The sequence below is a fragment of the Megalobrama amblycephala genome, linkage group LG6 (assembly GCF_018812025.1).
Source record: "Megalobrama amblycephala isolate DHTTF-2021 linkage group LG6, ASM1881202v1, whole genome shotgun sequence".
In the NCBI taxonomy this organism is placed as follows: domain Eukaryota; kingdom Metazoa; phylum Chordata; class Actinopteri; order Cypriniformes; family Xenocyprididae; genus Megalobrama; species Megalobrama amblycephala.
Genome location: NC_063049.1, coordinates 41,497,025 through 41,521,669, shown reverse-complemented (window position 1 = coordinate 41,521,669; position 24,645 = coordinate 41,497,025). Strand labels below are relative to the sequence as shown.

The 24,645-nt window shown below is 36.0% G+C and overlaps 1 protein-coding gene across 7 annotated transcripts in view; it reads right to left on the bottom strand.

Annotated features, from left to right (window-relative positions):
• cobll1b (cordon-bleu WH2 repeat protein-like 1b) overlaps positions 1 to 24,645 on the bottom strand; it is a 77,027-nt gene that overhangs the window by 33,725 nt on the left and 18,657 nt on the right. Inside the window, exon 1 of one of the 7 annotated variants that reach the window (XM_048194670.1) lies at positions 13,348 to 13,631. The exons of the other annotated variants lie outside the window; for them this stretch is intronic. The gene's annotated coding sequence lies outside the window, so the exon portion shown is untranslated. Of the gene's footprint in view, positions 1 to 13,347; positions 13,632 to 24,645 lie in introns of those variants that run through there. 7 annotated transcript variants of the gene reach the window in all.

Sequence of the window (24,645 nt, the reverse complement as noted above, 5' to 3'; positions counted from 1 at the left end):
ATGCACAACGTTGATATTTCAAGGTTTCACAACTGTCTACCTCTTTAACCATAACAGCTTTATCAAACCTCTCTGTGATTCCTGAACACTGCAATGCATAGTTTCTCAGTTAAACATGATCACCCAGTGAGTGATATATTTAAAGCTGGATATAGTACATCCAACTTCACCTGTACATACAGTACACTCATGTAAACCAAGACATACTATATATACTGTACACACACACACACACACACACACACACACACACACACACACACACACACACACACACACACACACACACACACACACACACACACACACACACACACACACACACACACAAACAAACATATATAGGCCATTCTACAGAATTGGTTCAAAGTCAAACATGTTGAAAACATCACAAATTTGATTTTTTCCCCCCCACAAATTTTGTATATACAAATTGTATAATATCCAAGGTACACATTTCAAGTAATTGTGCAGTTAATTCTCATATTGTATTTTCAGAAAGTTTTCGGAAATTGTTTCCTCTCCCCAAATTTGTCACTACCGAAAAACAATAATAAATTTATTAAGGCGGCTTGTACTGACCTATTAAGACTTTGTTTACATCTACCTTATAAATACATTTTTTGCTATTTTATAAAAAAAAAGTTTTCACAGATAAATCAATTACAATTTTAATAATATTTCAAGTGTAATTTATGAGATTTGCTGTATTTTGAATCCAATCTTTCTTTGTAAAAGGCATAAAGTTTATCATACTGATTTCAAAGTTAAGGATTCATTAGTTTGAATATACAGTGGGTACGGAAAGTATTCAGACCTCCTTAAATTTTTCACTCTTTGTTATATTGCAGCCATTTTGCTAAAATCATTTAAGTTCATTTTTTTCCTCAATGTACACACAGCACCTCATATTGACAGAAAAACACAGAATTGTTGACATTTTTGCAGATTTATTAAAAAAGAAAAACTGAAATATCACATGGTCCTAAGTATTCAGACCCTTTGCTGTGACACTCATATATTTAACTCAGGTGCTGTCCATTTCTTCTGATCATCCTTGAGATGGTTCTACACCTTCATTTGAGTCCAGCTGTGTTTGATTATACTGATTGGACTTGATTAGGAAAGCCACACACCTGTCTATATAAGACCTTACAGCTCACAGTGCATGTCAGAGCAAATGAGAATCATGAGGTCAAAGGAACTGCCTGAAGAGCTCAGAGACAGAATTGTGGCAAGGCACAGATCTGGCCAAGGTAACAAAAAAATTTCTGCTGCACTTAAGGTTCCTAAGAGCACAGTGGCCTCCATAATCCTTAAATGGAAGACGTTTGGGACGACCAGAACCCAATTCTGTGTTTTTCTGTCAATATGGGGTGCTGTGTGTACATTAAAGAGGAAAAAAAAAAATGAACTTAAATGATTTTAGCAAATGGCTGCAATATAACAAAGAGTGAAAAATACCATAACATCTTTGTTGATAGTTCAATACACTTTATTTTTGACAAAATATCCCATGCTTTGGTCGTGACTACACATTTTCGGTAGTGACAGTAATGTTTTGGTAGCGATCACATCGCATTACAGAATTTTAACTCACTAAAACACTACTAAAACACAACTAAAATACGATTTGCAAAACTGTACTAAAATTGTTTATTTCCTCCAAATAAATTATGTGTTCCCTTTTGTCACTACCAAAACAATGATGTCACTTCATCATGTTTCGGTCATGACTGTTTCGGTATTTGAGCTACAGTAGGTTCAAAAGTATCTCATTGTTAACTAACACAGTTCTGAACAGTTGTACACACATAAATACTACATTTAATGCAATAACACCCAAAAAACTTAATTGCAGAAAAAAATGTGTTGGTAGTGACATTCCTTAAAGTTACACACAGACTTTTGAACACATCTACTCAACAAGTAGCAATGAGAGGGAGGGACACAAAATGATCAAAAATGTAGGGGTGTGGTTAAAATCAGTCCCAGCCAATGGACTAAAACATACCCTGTTTCAGTAGTGAAAATGCGGGACACATTTTTTTACATGAAGTTTCATGATTTGCAAAGGTATTTTTAAAAACAGCCTATACAAGGCATGAAGATATTAAGATATTATAAACATTAACATGATTGCCTGTAAGCTGCTTTGAAACAATGTGTATTGTGAAAAGCGCTAGGCTACAAATAAAACTGACTTGACAAATTAAATTAAAAATTAAAATCGATCAAAAAAACATGTCCACACTCTACAGTACTTTGGCACAAATTCATCTGTCACTTGAACAAAATTACACAATGTGAAAGTAAATTCAGCTCAGACAATACTAATTATGGGTGAGGATAAACATGGTTACAGTGAATTACTAGTTACAGAGAGCTTAAAACTACTGAAACTTTTTTTTTTTTCTTTTTTTTTTTGAGATTTAAATGCTAAACACTTATTGTTTCGACTCTGCAGTGTATGGTAACATTTAATATAACTTTTGTACACTTTATGTAAAATGTAAAGTCTGAGTCCTGAACCAAAACCTGTTGAGAACCGGTGCTCATCTTACCTTGCTAAATATGTTCCCAAATCGGAATATTCCAGATATGTGATGCATTTATTCCAGTCAAAGGAACTCAAACTGTACATTAGTGAGATGAAAGGGACACACATGGCAGCGGTTTTGCAGTCAGCTGAATTTGAATGACAAAGAGTTCACGAAAGCATCTGACAGCATGCATTGTTCGACTTGTTTTGTTGACATGTAAACATGCGACTGGGCTGCAAAGACAAAAGCTGACCTGTTGACTGACTGCTTTTGATGCTGTTTTGGGGGAAAAAAATCTGTGAAATGGACTTAAGCAGATCTGTGAATCTAAGCATTAGCAAATGATGTACGTCTGGGCCTGGATATGATCAAGAAGCTGATCACAGTGAGCTGATCTGGAGACTTTTTGACTGTTTCAGAACAGTGAATGACACACCGGCATGTCAGAGCTTGACTGGAGGGAGGCCTTTTCCTGTGACACATCGCTTGAGATCTAAACTCATTCATCATCAGCACAGATAGCTATCATTAAACATGATGACATATCCTCAATAAACTAGTTCTCACACAAATACATACATAGATGCATTGCTCACACATGCAGCAGCAAAAAAGACAAATCTTTTGGTGTAACCAACTTAAAAATCTGCTTTTTTGATGCAAACCACATTAGTATATGCTTTAAAATACAATTGCAAGCTGATTTTCAAGAAGCAAATTGGATTTTAAATTGTTGTTTTTTTTTGTTATGTAGTAGAATACAACATACACGACCATTCAAAAGTTCGGGGTCGGTAAGATTTCTTAAAGTTTTTGAAAGAAGTCTCTTATACATTAAAAAGAGTAGTAGTGTGAAATATTTTTTAGAATTTATAATAACTGTTTTCTATGGAAGCTTTATAACTCACAATTCTGACTTTATAACTCGCAATTCTGACTTTATATCTCACAATTCTGACTTTATAATTCTCAATTCTGACTATATCTCGCAATTCTGACTTTATATGACAATTCTGACTTTATATCACAATTATGACTTTATAACTCGCAATTCTGACTTTATAACTCGCAATTCTGACTTTATATCTCACAATTCTGACTTTATAATTCTCAATTCTGACTTTATATCTCGCAATTCTGACTTTATATCTCGCAATTCTGACTTTATAATTCTCAATTCTGACTTTATAACTCACAATTCTGACTTTATAACTCACAATTCTGACTTTATAACTCGCAATTCTGACTTTATAACTCACAATTCTGACTTTATAACTCACAATTCTGACTTTATATCTCGCAATTCTGACTTTATAACTCACAATTCTGACTTTATAACTCACAATTCTGACTTTATATCTCGCAATTCTGACTTTATATGACAATTCTGACTTTATATCACAATTCTGACTTTATAACTCGCAATTCTGACTTTATATCTCGCAATTCTGACTTTATATGACAATTTTGACTTTATATCACAATTATGACTTTATAACTCGCAATTCTGACTTTATCGCAATCTCTTTATATGCAATTCTGACTTTATATGACAATTTTGACTTTATATCACAATTATGACTTTATAACTCGCAATTCTGACTTTATATCTCGCAATTCTAACTTTATATCTCGCAATTCTGACTTTATATGACAATTCTGACTTTATATCACAATTATGACTTTATAACTCGCAATTCTGACTTTATATCTCGCAATTCTGACTTTATATGACAATTCTGACTTTATATCTCGCAATTCTGACTTTATAACTCGCAATTCTGACTTTATATCTCGCAATTCTGACTTTATATCTCGCAATTCTGACTTTATATGACAATTCTGACTTTATATCTCGCAATTCTGACTTTATAACTCGCAATTCTGACTTTATAACTCACAATTCTGACTTTATATCTCGCAATTCTGACTTTATAACTCGCAATTCCGACTTTATATCACAATTCTGACTTTATAACTCACAATTCTGACTTTAAAACTCGCAATTCTGACTTTATAACTCGCAATTCTGACTTTATATGACAATTCTGACTTTATATCACAATTATGACTTTATATCTCGCAATTATGACTTTATATCACAATTCTGACTTTATAACTCGCAATTCTGACTTTATATCTCGCAATTCTGACTTTATATCTCGCAATTCTGACTTTATATGACAATTCTAACTTTATATCTCGCAATTCTGACTTTATATGACAATTCTGACTTTATATCACAATTATGACTTTATAACTCGCAATTCTGACTTTATATCTCGCAATTCTGACTTTATAACTCGCAATTCTGACTTTATATGACAATTCTAACTTTATATCTCGCAATTCTGACTTTATATGACAATTCTGACTTTATATCACAATTATGACTTTATAACTTGCAATTCTGACTTTATATCTCGCAATTCTGACTTTATATGACAATTCTGACTTTATATCTCGCAATTCTGACTTTATAACTCGCAATTCTGACTTTATAACTCGCAATTCTGACTTTATATGACAATTCTGACTTTATATCTCGCAATTCTGACTTTATAACTCACAATTCTGACTTTATATCTCACTATTCTGACTTTATAACTCACAATTCTGACTTTATATCTCGCAATTCTGACTTTATATCACAATTCTGACTTTACATCTCGCAATTATGACTTTATAACTCGCAATTCTGACTTTATATCTCGCAATTATGACTTTATAACTCACAATTCTGACTTTATAACTCACAATTCTGACTTTATATCTCGCAATTCTGACTTTATAACTCACAATTCTGACTTTATATCTCACTATTCTGACTTTATAACTCACAATTCTGACTTTATATTTCGCAATTCTGACTTTATATCTCGCAATTCTGACTTTATATCTCACTATTCTGACTTTATAACTCACAATTCTGACTTTATATCTCGCAATTCTGACTTTATATCTCGCAATTCCACTTTATTCAATTCGACTTTATAACTCGCAATTCAATTCGACTTTATATCACAATTCTGACTTTATAACTCACAATTCTGACTTTAAAACTCGCAATTCTGACTTTATAACTCACAATTCTGACTTTATAACTCACAATTCTGACTTTATATGACAATTCTGACTTTATAACTCGCAATTCTGACTTTATAACTCGCAATTCTGACTTTATATGACAATTCTGACTTTATATCACAATTCTGACTTTATATCTCGCAATTCTGACTTTATATCACAATTCTGACTTTATAACTCGCAATTCTGACTTTATAACTCGCAATTCTGACTTTCTATCTCGACTTTATAACTCACAATTCTGACTTTATAATTCTGACTTTATATCTCGCAATTCTGACTTTATATCAATTCGACTTTATATCACAATTCTGACTTTATAACTCACAATTCTGACTTTATATCTCACTATTCTGACTTTATAACTCACAATTCTGACTTTATAACTCACAATTCTGACTTTATATGACAATTCTGACTTTATATCTCGCAATTCTGACTTTATATGACAATTCTGACTTTACATCACAATTCTGACTTTATATCTCGCAATTCTGACTTTATATCTCACTATTCTGACTTTATAACTCGCAATTCTGACTTTATATCTCGCAATTCTGACTTTATAACTCGCAATTCTGACTTTATAACTCGCAATTCTGACTTTATATCTCGCAATTCTGACTTTATAACTCGCAATTCTCTTTATATGACAATTCTGACTTTATATCTCGCAATTCTGACTTTATAACTCACAATTCTGACTTTATATTCTGACAATTCTGACTTTATATCTCGCAATTCTGACTTTATATCACAATTCTGACTTTATAACTCGCAATTCTGACTTTATAACTCGCAATTCTGACTTTCTATCTCGCAATTCTGACTTTATAACTCACAATTCTGACTTTATATCTCGCAATTCTGACTTTATATGACAATTCTGACTTTACATCACAATTCTGACTTTATATCTCACTATTCTGACTTTATAACTCGCAATTCTGACTTTATATCTCGCAATTCTGACTTTATAACTCGCAATTCTGACTTTATAACTCGCAATTCTGACTTTATAACTCGCAATTCTGACTTTATAACTCGCAATTCTGACTTTATATCTCGCAATTCTGACTTTATAACTCGCAATTCTGACTTTCTATCTCGCAATTCTGACTTTATAACTCACAATTCTGACTTTATATCTCGCAATTCTGACTTTATAACTCACAATTCTGACTTTATATCTCACTATTCTGACTTTATAACTCACAATTCTGACTTTATAACTCACAATTCTGACTTTATATCTCGCAATTCTGACTTTATATGACAATTCTGACTTTATATCTCGCAATTCTGACTTTATATGACAATTCTGACTTTACATCACAATTCTGACTTTATATCTCGCAATTCTGACTTTATATCTCACTATTCTGACTTTATAACTCGCAATTCTGACTTTATATCTCGCAATTCTGACTTTATAACTCGCAATTCTGACTTTATATCTCGCAATTCTGACTTTATAACTCGCAATTCTGACTTTACATCTCGCAATTCTGACTTTATAACTCACAATTCTGACTTTATATGACAATTCTGACTTTATATCTCGCAATTCTGACTTTATATGACAATTCTGACTTTACATCACAATTCTGACTTTATATCTCGCAATTCTGACTTTATATCTCACTATTCTGACTTTATAACTCGCAATTCTGACTTTATATCTCGCAATTCTGACTTTATAACTCGCAATTCTGACTTTATAACTCGCAATTCTGACTTTATAACTCGCAATTCTGACTTTATATCTCGCAATTCTGACTTTATAACTCGCAATTCTGACTTTACATCTCGCAATTCTGACTTTATAACTCACAATTCTGACTTTATATGACAATTCTGACTTTATATCTCGCAATTCTGACTTTATATCACAATTCTGACTTTATATCTCGCAATTCTGACTTTATATGACAATTCTGACTTTATATCTCGCAATTCTGACTTTATATGACAATTCTGACTTTATATCTCGCAATTCTGACTTTATATCTCACAATTCTGACTTTATAACTCGCAATTCTGACTTTATATCTCGCAATTCTGACTTTATAACTCGCAATTCTGACTTTATAACTCGCAATTCTGACTTTATAACTCGCAATTCTGACTTTATAACTCGCAATTCTGACTTTACATCTCGCAATTCTGACATTATATCTCACTATTCTGACTTTATATCTCGCAATTCTGACTTTACATCTCACAATTCTGACTTTACAACTCACAATTCTGACTTTACATCTCACAATTCTGACTTTACAACTCACAATTCTGACTTTACATCTCACAATTCTGACTTTAAATCTAACAATTCTGACTTTATAACTCGCAATTGTGACTTTACATCTCACAATTCTGACTTTATATCTCGCAATTCTGACTTTACATCTCGCAATTCTGACTTTACATCTCGCAATTCTGAGAAAAATGTCATAATTGTGAGATAAAGAGTAGCAATTACCTTTTTTATTTTCAATTTATGGAGGAAACAAGCTTCCATACTTTTCTACTTGCACATTTTTTAAAAATGCAGTATATTCCTGTAATGCAAAGCTGAATTTTCAGCATCATTACTCCAGTCTTCAGTGTCACATGATCCTTCAGAAATCATTCTAATATGTTGATTTTCTGCTCAAGAAACATCCATGTTGAAAACAGCCGTGCTGCTTAATATTTTTGTGGAAACCATGACAATTTTTTGTGTGAACACAGCCTTATAAACTGCTGAAAGCAACTGTATTCAGTTAAGTCGGGTTGACATCATGATGTCATTAAAAAAATGACTTAATGACCAGCAGAGTGAAGCAACATGACTAATGTCTGAACACATAATGTAATTCATTAATAAGCCGAACTCACAATGTCTCAATGTATAAACTCAAGAGTCATTCGGTCACTGCAGATCACACCTCAACTCTGTTATATTCAAAACACCTGTTGTGGGGGAAAAAAAATCTGAACAACATGTGCAGCTATTTTCTGAGTCCTCAAAACAAGGGTGAGGCGAAACTTTAAAGCAAGCAGCCGTGCGTTCACCCTACAGGATGCGGAGATCCTGACGCTGGGTAATCTGCATTATCACAGTAATGACTGAACACGCACAACAACACATTCAGGCTATCTCAGATCAAAGACGTCTGTAAACTCAGGTCGTCAGGCTCATTACTGGAATATTTGAAATACCAGCACAGACCCCATCCCCCCAACTGATCTGGCTCAAAATGTGAACATTTTTCCTCAAATTGAAGTATGGAGATTATGAAAACTCTCTCATATTTGAGCTTTTTCTTGTCTAGATTCCAGTTCTGCTTACTCTGGACATATATGAGGTGCATCCTGGGATGCATTTAAATGCTATGTATGACAATATATAGATGAAAATGCTGTTTACCAATGAACGTTTAGCAACTACACATCTATGTTCTTCTGGTACTCTAGAAAAGAGCCGTTTCATATTAGTACTTAATTAAATAGCTAAAAATATCCAAAAAGTACTGTAATGCTGGAAAAACAAAAACTGTTTACAATATATTTTTTAAGATTTGGGTTTCTTTCCATCAGGATCAATGGATCAAACTCAGGATTTGTGTTGCAAATAGCTGCTTTTAGCTTTTAATGCACAAATGCATTGACAAATATAAGACCAAATACATCCCAGTCTCAGCATCACCACTGCAATACTGTGTCTATATGAAAATATATGCAATTAAAAATGCTGATAAAATATGTCTTGGCATTTTTTTGGAGATCAGTTCAAAATATGATTTACTTTTATATGCCATATTTCTCATTCTTCATAATACAATGCTAAACAGGTCATTAGAGCAGTAGAGCTGCTCACATTCACACTTTTGGAACCCAGTTGTTACACTCTATAGGGCAAATTCCGTCACCAGTCGTGGGCGGGGCCTGTTATATAGTAATGTCACAATATGTAGATACTGCGAATGACTCATGTTGAGACTCTGTTTATGAATCATGGGAAATATAAAAAGAAGTGGGTGGATTTTTACCATTATAGGGTGGTTGTGTACACACACTGCCAAGACACATTTATGTTAAAACACCATATAAAAGTGAATTTTGCATAACAGGTCCCCTTTAAAGAACTTAATGGGCAAGAAAGCCATCAAGTTTCCTAAATACAGAAACTTGTGTGTATGACTTGTGTGTATTTTAACAGTGTCATTGGTTTAAAGGGGACCTATTATGCAAAATTCACTTTTGCATGGTGTTTGGATATAAATGTGTGTTGGCAGTGTGTGTACACAACCACCCTATAATGGTAAAAATCCACCCACTCCTTTTTTTAATCCCCATAAATCGTAAGCAGTGTCTCAGAGCAAGCAGGTTCCTGGCAATGTGACTTCACATTAGCAACAGGCCCCACCCACGAATGTTGACAGACACTGCCGTTTTAACATAGAACCGCCCTGAGCGAGTTCACAGTGAGATGTACAGTCCGCCATTGCTGCACTAACAAGAATGTCTCCCAAGAGTTTTAGGTGTTCTGTAGCTGGATGGATTAATCCACATAGCTCTGTCTATTTACTCCTGAAATCTGAGCCACTGAAGATGAGGTGGATTCATTTTGTTTTCGAATAAAATGCTCCCTCAACTCTACCAAAATTTGTTTATGTCTGCGCGAATAATTTCACACCGGACTTTGTGAACGAATATCAATACAAAGGGACAATACAAAACAGAGGTTGTTCTAAAAATGTGTTACTCAAGGATAGATCAGTACAAACTGTTCGTGATCAAGCTTACAGTCTCCAGAATGACACTGGATACAGCAGTAATGAAGGTGAGAGCACTTTATTACAGTTCATTGGAGTTAATTTACGGATATAAATTTACCAGTTCATTAAGCACCAAACGAAAAAGCATAAGGTCTTTATATATTTGTTTACTGTTAGTTGTAACGAGTGTTTCTGTGTACTTCGCTGTGTATGTTGATGATAATGCAAGGGAGAGAGAGAGTTTATGGATAATATTTTAATGCACACTTGCATTGTGTTTTATTAAGCTCTTACAGTGATTTTCTAGAGTGAAAACGGACGCTTCATATTTAGTGTGAAGTACAAAAAACATCATAAAACTCATCGGTAAAGTTTTCGCCATCATTTAAAAGGGGTCTGGTACAACAGGCCTGTACTAATATAGTGGATAAAAACAAGAAGACAATATAAGTTTTAATGGTAATTAAACTAAACTATACCTGTTCTATCTCCATGCAGCATATATTCCCAGTGTTTGACATTAGTGCGTCCTGATTGAATCCTGACACTAGAGAACGACCTCTTGAAGCTCCGCCCTCTTAGGCTGAGCACAGCAGCTCATTTGCATTTAAAGGTGCCATCGAATTGAAAATTGAATTTACCTCAGCATAGTTGAATAACAAGAGTTCAGTACATGGAAATGACATACAGTGAGTCTCAAACTCCATTGTTTCCTCCTTCTTATATAAATCTCATTTGTTTAAAAGACCTCCGAAGAACAGGCGAATCTCCACATAACACAGACTGTTACGTAACAGTCGGGGTGTACGCCCCAATATTTGCATATGCCAGCCCATGTTCCCAACATTATGAAAGGCATTACACAAAGGCAGCCAGTATTATCATGTGACACTGAAGATTGGAGTAATGATGATGAAAATTCAGCTTTGCATCACAGGAATAAATTTAAATTAAAATATATTCACATAGAAAACAGTTATTTAAAATTGTAGTAATATTTCACAATATTACTGATTTTACTGTTATTTTGATTAAATAAATAAATCCTAATTAATGGATGAAAAAAATAACCCAACCCCTAGTTGGGTTCAGAATTAAAATTTCCTGATAATTTACTCACCCCCATGTCATCCAAGATGTTCATGTCTTTCTTTCTTCAGTTGAAAAGAAATTAAGGTTTTTGAGGGAAAAATTCTAGGATTTTTCTCCATATAATGGACTTCAACAGGTTGAAGGTCCAAATTGCAATTCCAGTGCAGCTTCAAAGGGATCTACACAAAATACCAGACGAGGAATAAGGGTCTTATCTAGATAAATGATCGGTCATTTTCTAAAAAGATTCATGACATAGGCGGAAGTAGAGCGAAAAACTCCATGTCATTTTCTCCTCCATCTTCAAAATCGCCCGACATCATCGTTTTACCTTTTTTTGTAAAGGGCGTTTGACTTAGTCTTTGCATGTTCGCTTTGAAGACACTGGATCGGTATTTCCGCCTACGTCACCTGTGACCTTTCCAATGTGATCACGTAATGCTTGGCGCATCGCAAAGCAGTACAAGACGAGCATTTTTTTTAATGGTTAAAAAGTATATAATTTTTATTTTTTTTAGAAAATGGCCGATGGTTTCTCTAGATAAGACTCTTATTCCTCGTCTGGGATCCCTTAGAGCCCTTTAAAGCTGCACTGAAACTGACATTTGGACCTTCAACCCGTTGAACCCCAGTGAAGTCCACTATATGGAGAAAAATCCTGGAATGTTTTCCTCAAAAAACTTAATTTATTTTCTACTGAAGAAAGAAAGACATAAAAATCTTGGATGACATGGGGGTGAGTAAATTATCAGGAAATTTGAATTCTGAAGTGAACTAATCCTTTAAACAGAAATGTCATTAACACCCATTTAAACCCGAAATAAGCATTAATCACCTTTACAGTAGTCCTTTAATCACTCTGAACTACTCATCAAGATAAGTGTGAGAGAGAAAGAGAACACAAAAACTATTTAACTTTCACAGGTTTATGACTTCCTACCTTTCAGAACTAAAACACAGAGGCAATGAGTCTTTCGTTAATATTATCAGCTAACCAGGCATTAAGTGTCTGCCGCCCATTTCCAACAACTTTATTAAAGGCTGTGTGGTCCTGTGGGCGGCTGCACGCCAGCTACAGTAGCCTAATTAATGTTTACAATACTTACTCAGCAAAGACCACTTGCATTATTAAAGTGCTCAGGGAGAGTGCGGCTATCTGGGGTCACCTGAAATCCTTAATACATGTATTATACTGGGAAACAACAACAACATGTAGAAGAAGTTCACGCAGGCTGCTCGGATTCCACGCATTCTGCATTACTGCAGCTGCCGTGCGAGGAGCGACAGATGCAGCGCTTTGTGGAATTTCATTATCCAAAGGATCAGGCTAACTGTTGTCTGAGATCGCTGGGAGAATGTTTCAAAAGCGTGCATGCTTGCTGAGTGAATCTGGGACAAACAAGCGGGGGTTTCCTTGCGTCCTACTTGGGCATTGTGACAGGCTGCTGCCAGTATTGGCCCTTTGGGAAAAGGTGGGATGGTGTTCTAAGATCTGAACAATATCCAAAAGACACCTTCCTGCTGCACAGCGGACTCCATCCGGGATATTTTAGGAACAATGCAGTTTAACTTTAGGGCTTTTCTTCATAAACTTCAGACAAACTTTGCAATCCAACAACACTCAATTATCTACAAGTCCAGTTACTTATTTTCCATGTAAAATCAAACACGTACGGTTGTGTGACTGGTTTCACAACTTAGTGTAAACAAGATAGAATAAACTAACACATTGTGCGCTGAGTGACATGAACATGCATGAACAAGAGCTGCAAAAATGCTCTGCATTAGCGTTACCTGCCCTACAGGTACAAGACAAGGACAGTCATTCATTAAACCTAGATTTTGACACCATTGTTTCTTACCTCCTGCACTGTGGCGTAAAATTCCTCTTTTTAGTTACCTCACATGTCCCATTGATCCACACAGTCAGTCCGAGAACGAGTAAGACACGACTAGAGAGAGTTTCTGCCCAAAAGTGGCAGGCCTACCTTAAGGCCACGCCCCTTTATGACATCAGACTCCCCATAGGCCTGTCAGAGAAACCCCGGCTATGAAATCGTGTGTGCTAAAGTGAAGCCGAGCAGCTGATCATGGCCACAGACGTGTAATCAGCTTTGTGTCTTCACTATGTGAACTCAAGGGCTGGTAGGTAACAGAATGGCATTCGTCAATGCTGTTAAGCTAATGCAATCAAGTCTTATCGCTTTCAGCTATGTTTGCTTTGCTGTTATCAAACCACGGTGCAAGCATGCACACTAGAGTACATTTATGTCAATGGAAACAGTACGGTGCAAGGACGGAAAAAGAAAAAAGCACTTTTCTTTTAAAGAGTCCTGAGAAAAAAAGTTACGAAAAGAATGTTTGCCGCAGATTTAAGCATTCATTAAAAGGCGGGTCCCAGTTTCCTACATTTTTATATAATTTCAGCATGATCCGGCTCTTTCCACACCCTCAAAATGGACCTTACTCATTCCTATCCGTCAAATGAACTGCTAAAGCTTTTTCGACGCATGCAAACATACAAGAGTGGGAAAGCAAGCAGGCATCTGTTAAAAGTTTCGCTGCGCAACAAATTTCATGTTTGACCTGTCTATCTATACATCCATCCATCCATTAGGGCTGCACAATAAATCACAATTTAACATGAAAACGCGCTTAAACCGATTTGGTTTAGTGCAATTATGAAATCGCAAAGGCTTTTATTATTGTTTATTTGCAGCTTGTCAGTGAAACACGGCTCTGTGATCAGTAGTAAATGTTGATCCATCTGAAAGCACTGCGAGTTTGAGTCGCTTACAAAGTGCATTTGAAAAAGCGACATGCATCAAACATCTTTCCAAATATGAGAATCATTTATGAACATCTTGTCCAACAACAGACATTTAATAACATGATTTTACTCCAAATTCACTTCACAACATGAGTTGAGTGTTTGAAAACATTCTTATGTGAGATGATGTGTATACTTCAGTGCTCATCGACATAGCCTTTATCTATAGAAGATTTTTTCCGCCATGAAATAAAAAATAAAAAAGGTAATTGCGACTTTTTATCTCACAATTCTGACTTTTTTCCTCACATTTGCGAGTTATAAACTCAGAATTGTGAGATACAAACTGCAATTTCTGCGAAAATTTATTTTTTCCATCACAATTGGACATTATAACACGCAATTGCGAGTTTATATCTCACAAATCTGAGAAAAAAGGTCAGAATCGTGAGAAAAAAGTCAGAATTGCAAGATATAAACTCGCATTTCTGACTTTTTTCTCACAATTGCAAGTTTTATCATGCAATTCTGACCAAGTCCTGTGGTCTGATTAGACCAAGACAAACTTATTTGGTTCAGATGGTGTCAAACGTGTGGGGCGGCAACCAGGTGAGGAGTACAAAGACAAGTGTGTCAGCATGTCAGTGCTCAGACCATACACCGCACACTGCATCAAATTGGTTTGCATGGCTGTCGTCCCAGAAGGAAGCCTCTTCTAAAGATGATGCACAAGAAAGCCCGCAAACAGTTTGCTGAAGACAAGCACACTAAGGACATGGATTACTGGAACCATGTCCTGTGGTCTGATGAGACCAAGATGAACTTATTTGGTTCAGATGGTGTCAAGCATGTGTGGCGGCAACCAGGTGAACAGTACAAAGACAAGTGTGTCTTGCCTACAGTCAAATATGGTGGTGGGAGTGTCACAAGTGCAAGTTTTATCATGCAATTCTGACTTTATAACTCACAATTGTGAGTTTATATGTCACAATTCTGAAAAAGTCAGAATTGTGAGATAAAAAGTCGCAATTACCTTTTTTATTTTTTATTTCATGGTAGAAAAAGCTTCTATAGATAAAGGCTATGTCGATGAGCACTGAAGTATAAACATATTTATTATCATGAAAATACCCGGGAAGGCTTGAAGAACTCAGATAAACCATAGATTGTCATAGTTGTGTGTTTATTAGTCATGTTTAATCAATCGAAGCGTTTCAATCTTCTGTTTATTCAGCTAATGCGATAATATGATGTGCAGCCTTTGCCAAATCGTGTAATTTATTTATCTATCTAGATACATTTATATATATATATATATATATATATATATATATAAAATTATCAACCACTCTGCTCTCCAGATATCCGATATCATTAACAGAATCAGCTATTAATTAAGCAAAAATGTCAGTCAACCATTAATTCTATCAATTTAAATGTCTTATTCGTAAAAATATTAGTCCTAGAGTATGACTTCATATACTGTTGCCCATAATCACTGCAGGATCTGAAGTCATTTCATATATAAAGTCTAGAGCAACGCACCCTTCATCTGTTTAAGCGACTCAGAGATCACTTGTGCAACTACAAAAAGAGCAGCAGCATAATACAGAAGTATTCACTCACATTCTTGCTCAGGCATGTCAGGGCCCAGAGGTTCAATTAAACCTGCTAGCAGAAAAACAACACTGCTCTTTTCCATCGCCTGTGATCTTGTTATTATCTGGGCTTTTCCTTGAGAGATGGACCTAATTATGTGATCCCTCAAGACACCACATCAGCCTCGACACGCTCTGGGCGGCGAGCCGATAACAGCTGATTCAATCGGTGGCCGAATGGGAATGATTGATAAAGCATTGGTTGCTTGCTTGTACTGCGGAGAAAACACGTGACCTTTTCTGGGAATTCTGATGCAATGAAGACCAATAAAAAAAGCCTTTTATTAGACTTTCTGAATCATTCCAATTCCTGTCATGACATCACAAACATGCTTTTGAAAGATTCTTGTAATGTGTTCATGGCCCCTTGTTTCTCAAATGTGAGTGAAGCAAGTGTGGGAATTTCGGATGGAAAACTCAGCCAACGAATGTGCATTTCATCAGGTGCAGGGAGTTCATGAAGCGTCCAGATGAAGAGAGTCACTCCTGACAGACTCACAAATGGCATAATAATGAGAACCGAATCATCTTCCCCCAACACGCAGCTGTGATTCATGTGGTCATCTGTCTACCAGATTCAGCTCTTTATCATGAGACTCGTTCACAAACAGAAGCCTGCAGTGACGCCAAAACAGACTGTTGCGTAGGAAGAAGCAGATTGTTTCCCTAAATCTCCAGATTTCACTTAATGAGATAAACTGGCACAATATTCCAAACAATTCTGCGTTGGCCGAGCTGTCAGCTCTCGGCTCCAAATGGGCTTTCACGAGCACAATTGTGGTTATGTGATGAAGAAAAGCTGTTGCAACCAACCACAACCTAAAGAGGAGTCACTAATCTCAGGGTTTAAAGGTGAAGTGTGTCATTTCTGCACCACTAGCATCCATCACTAAACAGAATTATGATAAAATAAAAAAAATATGTTTAAACAGGTTTCCTGTACACTCCCTCTGTCTGTCTTTGATCAGCCAAACAGATCTGCCACTGGTCATCCCAAAACTCACACAGCTGAGCCAAAGTTGACAGAAAAACACCTTGAAAGTATTTATACAACTCATGCGCTACATTTCAAGTCTTCTGAAGCCATACAGAAGCTTTGTGTAATGAACTGAAATTTAATGTAGATCGTTATTAACTGAAAATCTCGCCATGAAGTTCTGAAATCTCATTCGTGTTCGTGTTTTGTCATTGACTCCATACAGTAGGTATATTAAAATTAGGGCTGCCCTCGACTAAAGATTTTTCTAGTCAGCCAGTGGTCGTTCATTTAAGCCATTAGTCGACTAATCGCGCATTTATATTAATAAGCCATAAATCATGTTAATGAGCTTTAATCATACATAGCCTAATAAGCACTCAAGCGCACACATAAAGCTTGCCTCGGTGCACCAGAAAAAGTAATGATTATGAATGTGTCATAAAAAAAACAGCAAGGAGACTGTCTAAACATTTCAATAATTTATTGACAATGTTTTCTGTGTTTTCAGCTGCAAGAGATTAAAGGGTTAGTTCACCCAAAAATGAAAATGATGTCATTAATGACTCACCCTCATGTCGTTCCAAACCCGTAAGACCTCCGTTCATCTTCGGAACACAGTTTAAGATATTTTAGATTTAGTCCGAGAGCTTTCTGTCCCTCCATTGAAAATGTATGTACGGTAGACTGTCCATGTCCAGAAAGGTAATAAAAACATCATTAAAGTAGTTCATGTGACATCAGTGGGTTAGTTAGAATTTGTTAAAGCATCGAAAATACATTTTGGTCCAAAAATAACAAAAACTACGACTTTATTCAGCATTGTCTTCTCTTCCGGAATCCTTTCCATTAAATTGATTCCATTGAACTGATTCCATTGAACTGATTCCATTGAACTGATTCCATTGAACTGATTCCATTGAATCCTTTCATCTGTCGGCATTGGTAATGCACTCTTACGTCGTTGTTTTTGGCGATTAGGACATCCGCGACATGCACACTTGCGCACCATTTTAAAAAATATAGCAATACCAAAATACAAACAATGTAGAATAGCTTGAATACAGCGTGCGTCTCCCTCAGACTGTAAACGAAGCTCGGGCGCACCGGATAACACGTCAGCAGCGTCACTGCGGAGTCGTGAACAACACTCTAGAGCAGAAGGGGGCGGTAATGCACCAATAAGCTGGATGCCAACCCACATAAAACAGGAAAGAAGAAGCAGCAGCAGCGGAGTCGTGAACATGAATTGACAACACACCCGGAAGAGAATACAATGCTGAATAAAGTCGTAGTTTTTGTTATTTTTGGACCAAAATGTATTTTTGATGCTTCAAAATGTCGCGGATGTCCTAATCGCTAAAAACAACCACAGCAACGTAAAAGTGCATTACCAACGCCGACAGATGAAAAGGATTCAATGGAATCAGTTTAATGGAATCAATTCAATGGAATCAATTCAATGGAAAGCATTCCGGAAGAGAAGACAATGCTGAATAAAATCGTAGTTTTTGTTATTTTTGGACCAAAATGTATTTTCAATGCTTCAAATCGAAACAAATTCTAACTAACCCACTGATGTCACATGGACTACTTTGATGATGTTTTTATTACCTTTCTGGACATGGACAGTCTACCGTAAAAACACTTTCAATGGAGGGACAGAAAGCTCTCGGACTAAATCTAAAATATCTTAAACTGTGTTCCGAAGATGAACGAAGGTCTTACGGGTTTGGAACGACATGAGGGTGAGTCATTAATGACATCATTTTCATTTTTGGGTGAACTAACCCTTTAAGTCAACGATGCTGACTCATCATCTCCACAGTAGTAGACGCGCATATATGCAAGTTTCATACGGATTACATTATCTGAGAATATTTACTTTCCATATGAAATTGGCTCGTTTAAAAGTAGACATAGACTTGCCTCACACTGTTTGTGAGGCAAGTATATGATGAGTTTCGGTTCGTGTTTGTTACGTGCTCAAGTTCACTGAGACGGAGAGCAGAAAACGCATCCTGATTGCTTTCATTGTTTTACAAAAGTACAACGTTTTGCTGTTATTGTGAGTTTACAGAAATAAAAGTAGACCCTTTACATTTTGCATTACTCTTATCTATGACCAAAAATGACAGAGTATTTTAAGTTAAATGCAGTGCAAACACTTTGATATGCGCCAAATAATAGCGCACATTTATATACGTCATATACTTCCGTTAACAATCTGTCCCTCACGGACTGCATGACCTTGCCACTTCCTGTGGAGTTTTTTTTTTTCCTTCTGCGACTAACCGAGTAATAAAATGTTGGTCGACCAAGCCTCTTCAAGTTGACTAACGGTTAGTCATCTATTAGGGGCAGCCCTAATTAAAATATTTAAGATCACCAATATTTTACCAATTTTAATTACCAATATTAAACTCCTGGCAGATACTGATAAGTAATTATTTCCATGTTGAAATATTGAAATACTTTACTATTTTGTGAAAAAAAAAAAAAAAAAAATTGTTTTCAATGCATTCACATGCTCAACAAACATTTCAGTGATTGGCTACACTGCTCAACGTTGCAAAAACAAGTTGTAAATAGAAACCTTTGACGCTCTGCACAGAGAGCTCACACAAATATGCACTGGAGCATTTGAAAGCAGCTGCCTATCAGCAGGTATTGACTTGGTATCAAAATACTGTTACTTTTAACAACACAACTACCACTTTAGTAAACATTTATAGACATTTTAATAAGGATACCTGTTGAGAGTGTCTTGGCAGTCTGTGTAGTTGGATGGTTAAGCTCCAAAAAAATCAATAATGAGGATTGTGCTTTGAGGACTTTTTGATAGTTTCAGATTTAAAAAACAATTAAGTGGGAATAAAGAACTCTAAGCTCTAACACAAAGAACCATTTTACACTAAAACAGTTCTTCAGGATGATATGGTTCTAAATAGAACTGTTATTATGTGTAAAGAATCTTTAAAGAACCATTAAAGTGAAGCCCACATAATGCTTTCATTCATGGTCATCACACCTTTTCAACAGCTCTGCAGAGAGAAGCTGTCAGCAGTGAGCATTTTTAGCATTCCCACTTTTTTTATAAGGGCAAAGGAAAACTGGCACGACTGACATCTCACTCCAACGAGGTCTGGGGGTGCTGGAAAGCCATGAAAAAAGAGAAAGAAAACCTCTTTCGTGGTCTGGCCCCGCTGATCTCCCTCATTGTGATCGTGAGGAAACTGCAGAATCACGGTAAACTGTGATCTGAAGGTCAGTCGCTCTTCCTGTCTTTCTAATGCGCTGCTTCAATGGAGCGTGCCGAATAAAACTTTCCACTGGCCAAACAATGATTTTGACTTCAGAAAGCTCTGTAAACTAAGACAGGATGGAGTTCTTTTCAGCAGACTCAGGATTATGGATCAGGTTTGAGCATGCATATACTGCGTGACTGAGGCAGTAATCTCTTAAAGCATATGATTGGAATTTTTGGGGCCTCACCCTTTGTCCACTTTCCATAACTGATTATTTCAGGCAGTAGGACACTTTTAACCTTTCTGACTTTCTGAAGTTCCCCTCGTGCTAATGAAAACTGAACTTTTCGTATGAAGAACAGTGCAATATTTAAATTTCTTCTTTGTCCTTTGAGTCACTGTGGCACAGTTTTATGTGCTAAACAACCTATATAGTCCATCCAGTTTTTCATGATTTCGCAATCGCTGAATATAATGCAAAATCAACAAAATGTTAAAAAAAGTGCAATCCTGCATAATTTGCCATTTCACTGCAAAATAATCTGAAAAATGTAAAGGTCTCACAAAAAATACATTATAATTATGTGATTTAATTATCACTCATTTAATTAAAGCTGTAATGCATTATTTTCATGAGGATGCTGCTATAGACTATAAATACAATACATCTAGTTCAGGTTTTTCCTCTCAGTCTTTATTCACTTTTTTTTCAGTTTATCAACAGAAATTCATAAAAGTTGATTATGTCCGTTATATCGAAACTGTATCATATATAGTTCTAGTAGCGGGGCACATTGTAACGCAGTGTGCAACTGGACTTTAAACCTGGTTAGTGTCTTCTGATAGTTAGTGAAGTATTAAAGAACTACCCAACCTGCTAAACAACAGATTGGAGATTAAAATAAAATCAGATTTGTCTCATTTTAAATAAAAACAAAAAATATAGATGAAAAATTAGCTTAAGTAAGAAATTTACTTTTGCTAAATAAATGTTCAGTGAATGTTCAGAGATTTTTGAATTTTGGTGCAATTTTTTTCTCTATATATTGTTGATATGGCAACTAGTAAATACGCTAAGTTTCTTCATGCTAGCGTGTGTGAAAGTATTTAAACCACGTGTTACAACTAACCCTGCGTTAGTTTGTGCCCCGCTCTCCCCTACGCCATAGTTCAGCGTAAGCTCAGCAGCCTCGCAAACCATTTAGTTATAACCAACAAAGTACAAACACAATGTAAGTAAGAGATTCAATTTGTAGTATAGACAGGTTTTTGGATTATAAAGGGGGGATGTCAGCTTCATTAATTATAAAGGCAGCGCTCTTTGCCCACACTTTCTGTACATAACCAATTCATAATTTGGATAGTTTTACTTTTATTGGTAATGCATTTTTAATACCATTATAAAAAAAAAAAATTGGTATATATACACTCCAGGGCAAAAAAAAAAAAAAAAGGGCCATGCCTAAAATGGCTAAACACTAAGCTTTAATAATTGTCTTATTGGTAAGGAAATTAGCAAAATTTAAGCAAATGCACTACTTAAAAAGCCATTTCTCTCTCAGAGACAAAGTTTTTGGCAGAATATGGGAAATTGCTTGTGGAGTGATGAATCACAATGAATTCTTACTAATTTCCTGAGTTGTGATTAAAATGGTTAAGACCATTAAATATTTTGCCATTTTTGGCTTGGCCCATTTTGTTTGCCCAGTAGTGTATATACTAATAGTATACACTGATCAGGCATAACATTATGAGCACTGAAAGGTGAAGTGATTATCTGTTAGTGGGTGGGATATATTAGGCAGCAAGTGAACATTTTGTCCTCAAAGTTGATGTGTTAGAGGCAGGAAAAATGGGCGAGCATAAGGATTTGAGCGAGTTTGACAAGGCCCAAATTGTGATGGCTAAACGACTGGGTCAGAGCATCTCCAAAACTGCAGCTCTTGTGGGGTGTTCCCGGTCTGCAGTGGTCAGTATCTATCAAAAGTGCTCCAAGGAAGGAACAGTGGTGAACCGGCGACAGGGTCATGGGCGAACATTGATGCACATGGGGAGCGAAGGCTGGCCCGTGTGGTCCGATCCAACAGACGAGCTACTGTAGCTCAAATTGCTCAAGAAGTTAATGCTGGTTCTGATAGAAAGGTGTCAGAATACACAGTGCATCACAGTTTGTTGCGTATGGAGCTGTATAGCAGTGGGCATGTGAGCATCAGAACTGGACCACGTAGCAATGGAAGAAGGTGTCCTGGTCTGATGAATCACGTTTTCTTTTACATCACATGGATGGCCGGGTGCGTGTGCGTCGCTTACCTGGGGAACACATGGCACCAGGATGCACTATGGGAAGAAGGCAAGCCGGCGGAGGCAGTGTGAGGAGAACAACAACGAGTTTGAGGTGTTGTCTTGTCCTCCAAATTCCCCAGATCTCAATCCAATCGAGCATCTGTGGGATGTGCTGAACAAACAAGTCCGATCCATGGAGGCTCCACCTCGCAACTTACAGGACTTAAAGGATCTGCTGCTAACATCTCGGTGCAGATACCACAGCACACCTTCAGGGGTCTAGAGGAGTCCATGCAACGACAGGTCAGGGCTGTTTTGGCAGCAAAAGAGGGACCAACAACATAACTATGTTATGCCTGATCGGTGTATATATACTATTATAAGATTCTGTATAGCACATTCAAAGCAAGAGTCTTTATGGAACTTTACAGAAAGGGTTCTATTTAGAACCAAAAAACCCTAATTTGGTACTGTTTAGAACCATTTTTTAAGAGTGGAAATGAAGGCTCCATGCTGAATAAACACCCCTTGGAAAGACAAACCACCAGTGAGGTCTCAATTGTTTCTTCTAAATAGCAATGAGATTAAATGGAGAGCAAATTTTGCTTCAGGACCCAAATTTTACATTGGACATCAAGTGGCTGGGATGTGATGCAAAGGAAATGGCTTTGATAGAAGAGGATTGTTTGATGGGCAGAGGAGGATGTTCCCCACGGACAGACAAAATACATATTCAGGGCCACAGCTGGTAATATGGTAAGAGAACTTACTGGTCATGGTCGCTCACTGTAAACACAAGCTGTTTAGAGAAGGTCTGGAAAGGCCATTACTCCCAAAGCATTGTGGGATGGGAAGATGAGGAAGAGAGATGAGATTGGGGGAAGGAGAGGGAAGAAAATAACACAGCGACTCTGTGTGAATCACATCCTCTTTGCATGCCCTATTATTTAAAGCAAAACAAAATGTTTTCCCTGAACTATGCTTGTACATAGACTGTCACCACGTCTACACCATTTAAACGAAGTCTCTCACATTATAATTAGTCTGTCTACACTGGAAAAAGGGGTGGATATTGTACTAGTTGAACCTGATAGAAATGTCAATTTGATAGGTTAGCTTGATAGAAATTTGAGTATTGTTTCACAGTAATGCTACCATGAGATAAGGAATGGCTGTTATTTATAAATAATATATCATATAATGTATTTTTTATATAATATGTTTTGCTATAATTTTTATTCAATATGTTTTAAAATAACTGCTAACCAATTCAACAAAATCAACTAATGATGTTTGTCTCTGGCAAACTAAAACAAGTCAACTTAATGCATATAATAATGCATAGTAATTAAATAAGTAAAAAAGTAATATAAAAATACAATAAAATGTATGTTTATATAAATTATTAAATATAACAAAATAAATAATCGTAATGCAATTAATAATGCATCTAAGCAAATAATCATGCATAGTAATCGGTTCAAAAATAAAAATAAATAAATATATAAAAATTTAAAATAAATAAAAATATATAATTATATAATACTAAGAATATTTAAAAAATAAATAAAATAAATAATTGTTAAAAAATAAAATAAAATAAAATAAAATAAAATAAAATAAAATAAAATAAAATAAAATAAAATAAAATAAAATAAAATAAAATAAAATAAAATAAAATAAAATAAAGCTTACCATGTCCACTTTTGTATTTTTCAAAAGCATTTTTCAAAACTGTGGTGAGAACTGGCTGGTGCTGAAACAAGGTTTCATGACTCTTTAAAGTACTGTGTCGGATCACCATTTGATGTCCAAAGTAAAATCAGGTGTGATCTAACTGATCTAAGGAACATTACGAACCACTTTTGTGATAAACTACTAGACCACCTCATACAAGCCGCTCAACAACGCTATCTGAGAAACAAATGGAAACATTCAAAACTACATCTCACCAGGAAGCCAATGAGACGTAGGCTGAAACAAAAGGTAATAGTGTTTAACGGAAACGTACAGCATTTACGGTTACCACTGAAGCAGCTCTCCCATGACAAGCGCAAGGGGGAGACGTGGTACAATGCAGACATAATGCTCAATTTGGGATTCAGAACTCAATGGGTGATCCATATGCGACCCGCAAATGACCCTATGCTCTACAGGTCATGCAAAGGGTCAATGTACTGCCCGATGAACTCTCACTCTACCATTTCACCCACGCATCTCTCCGG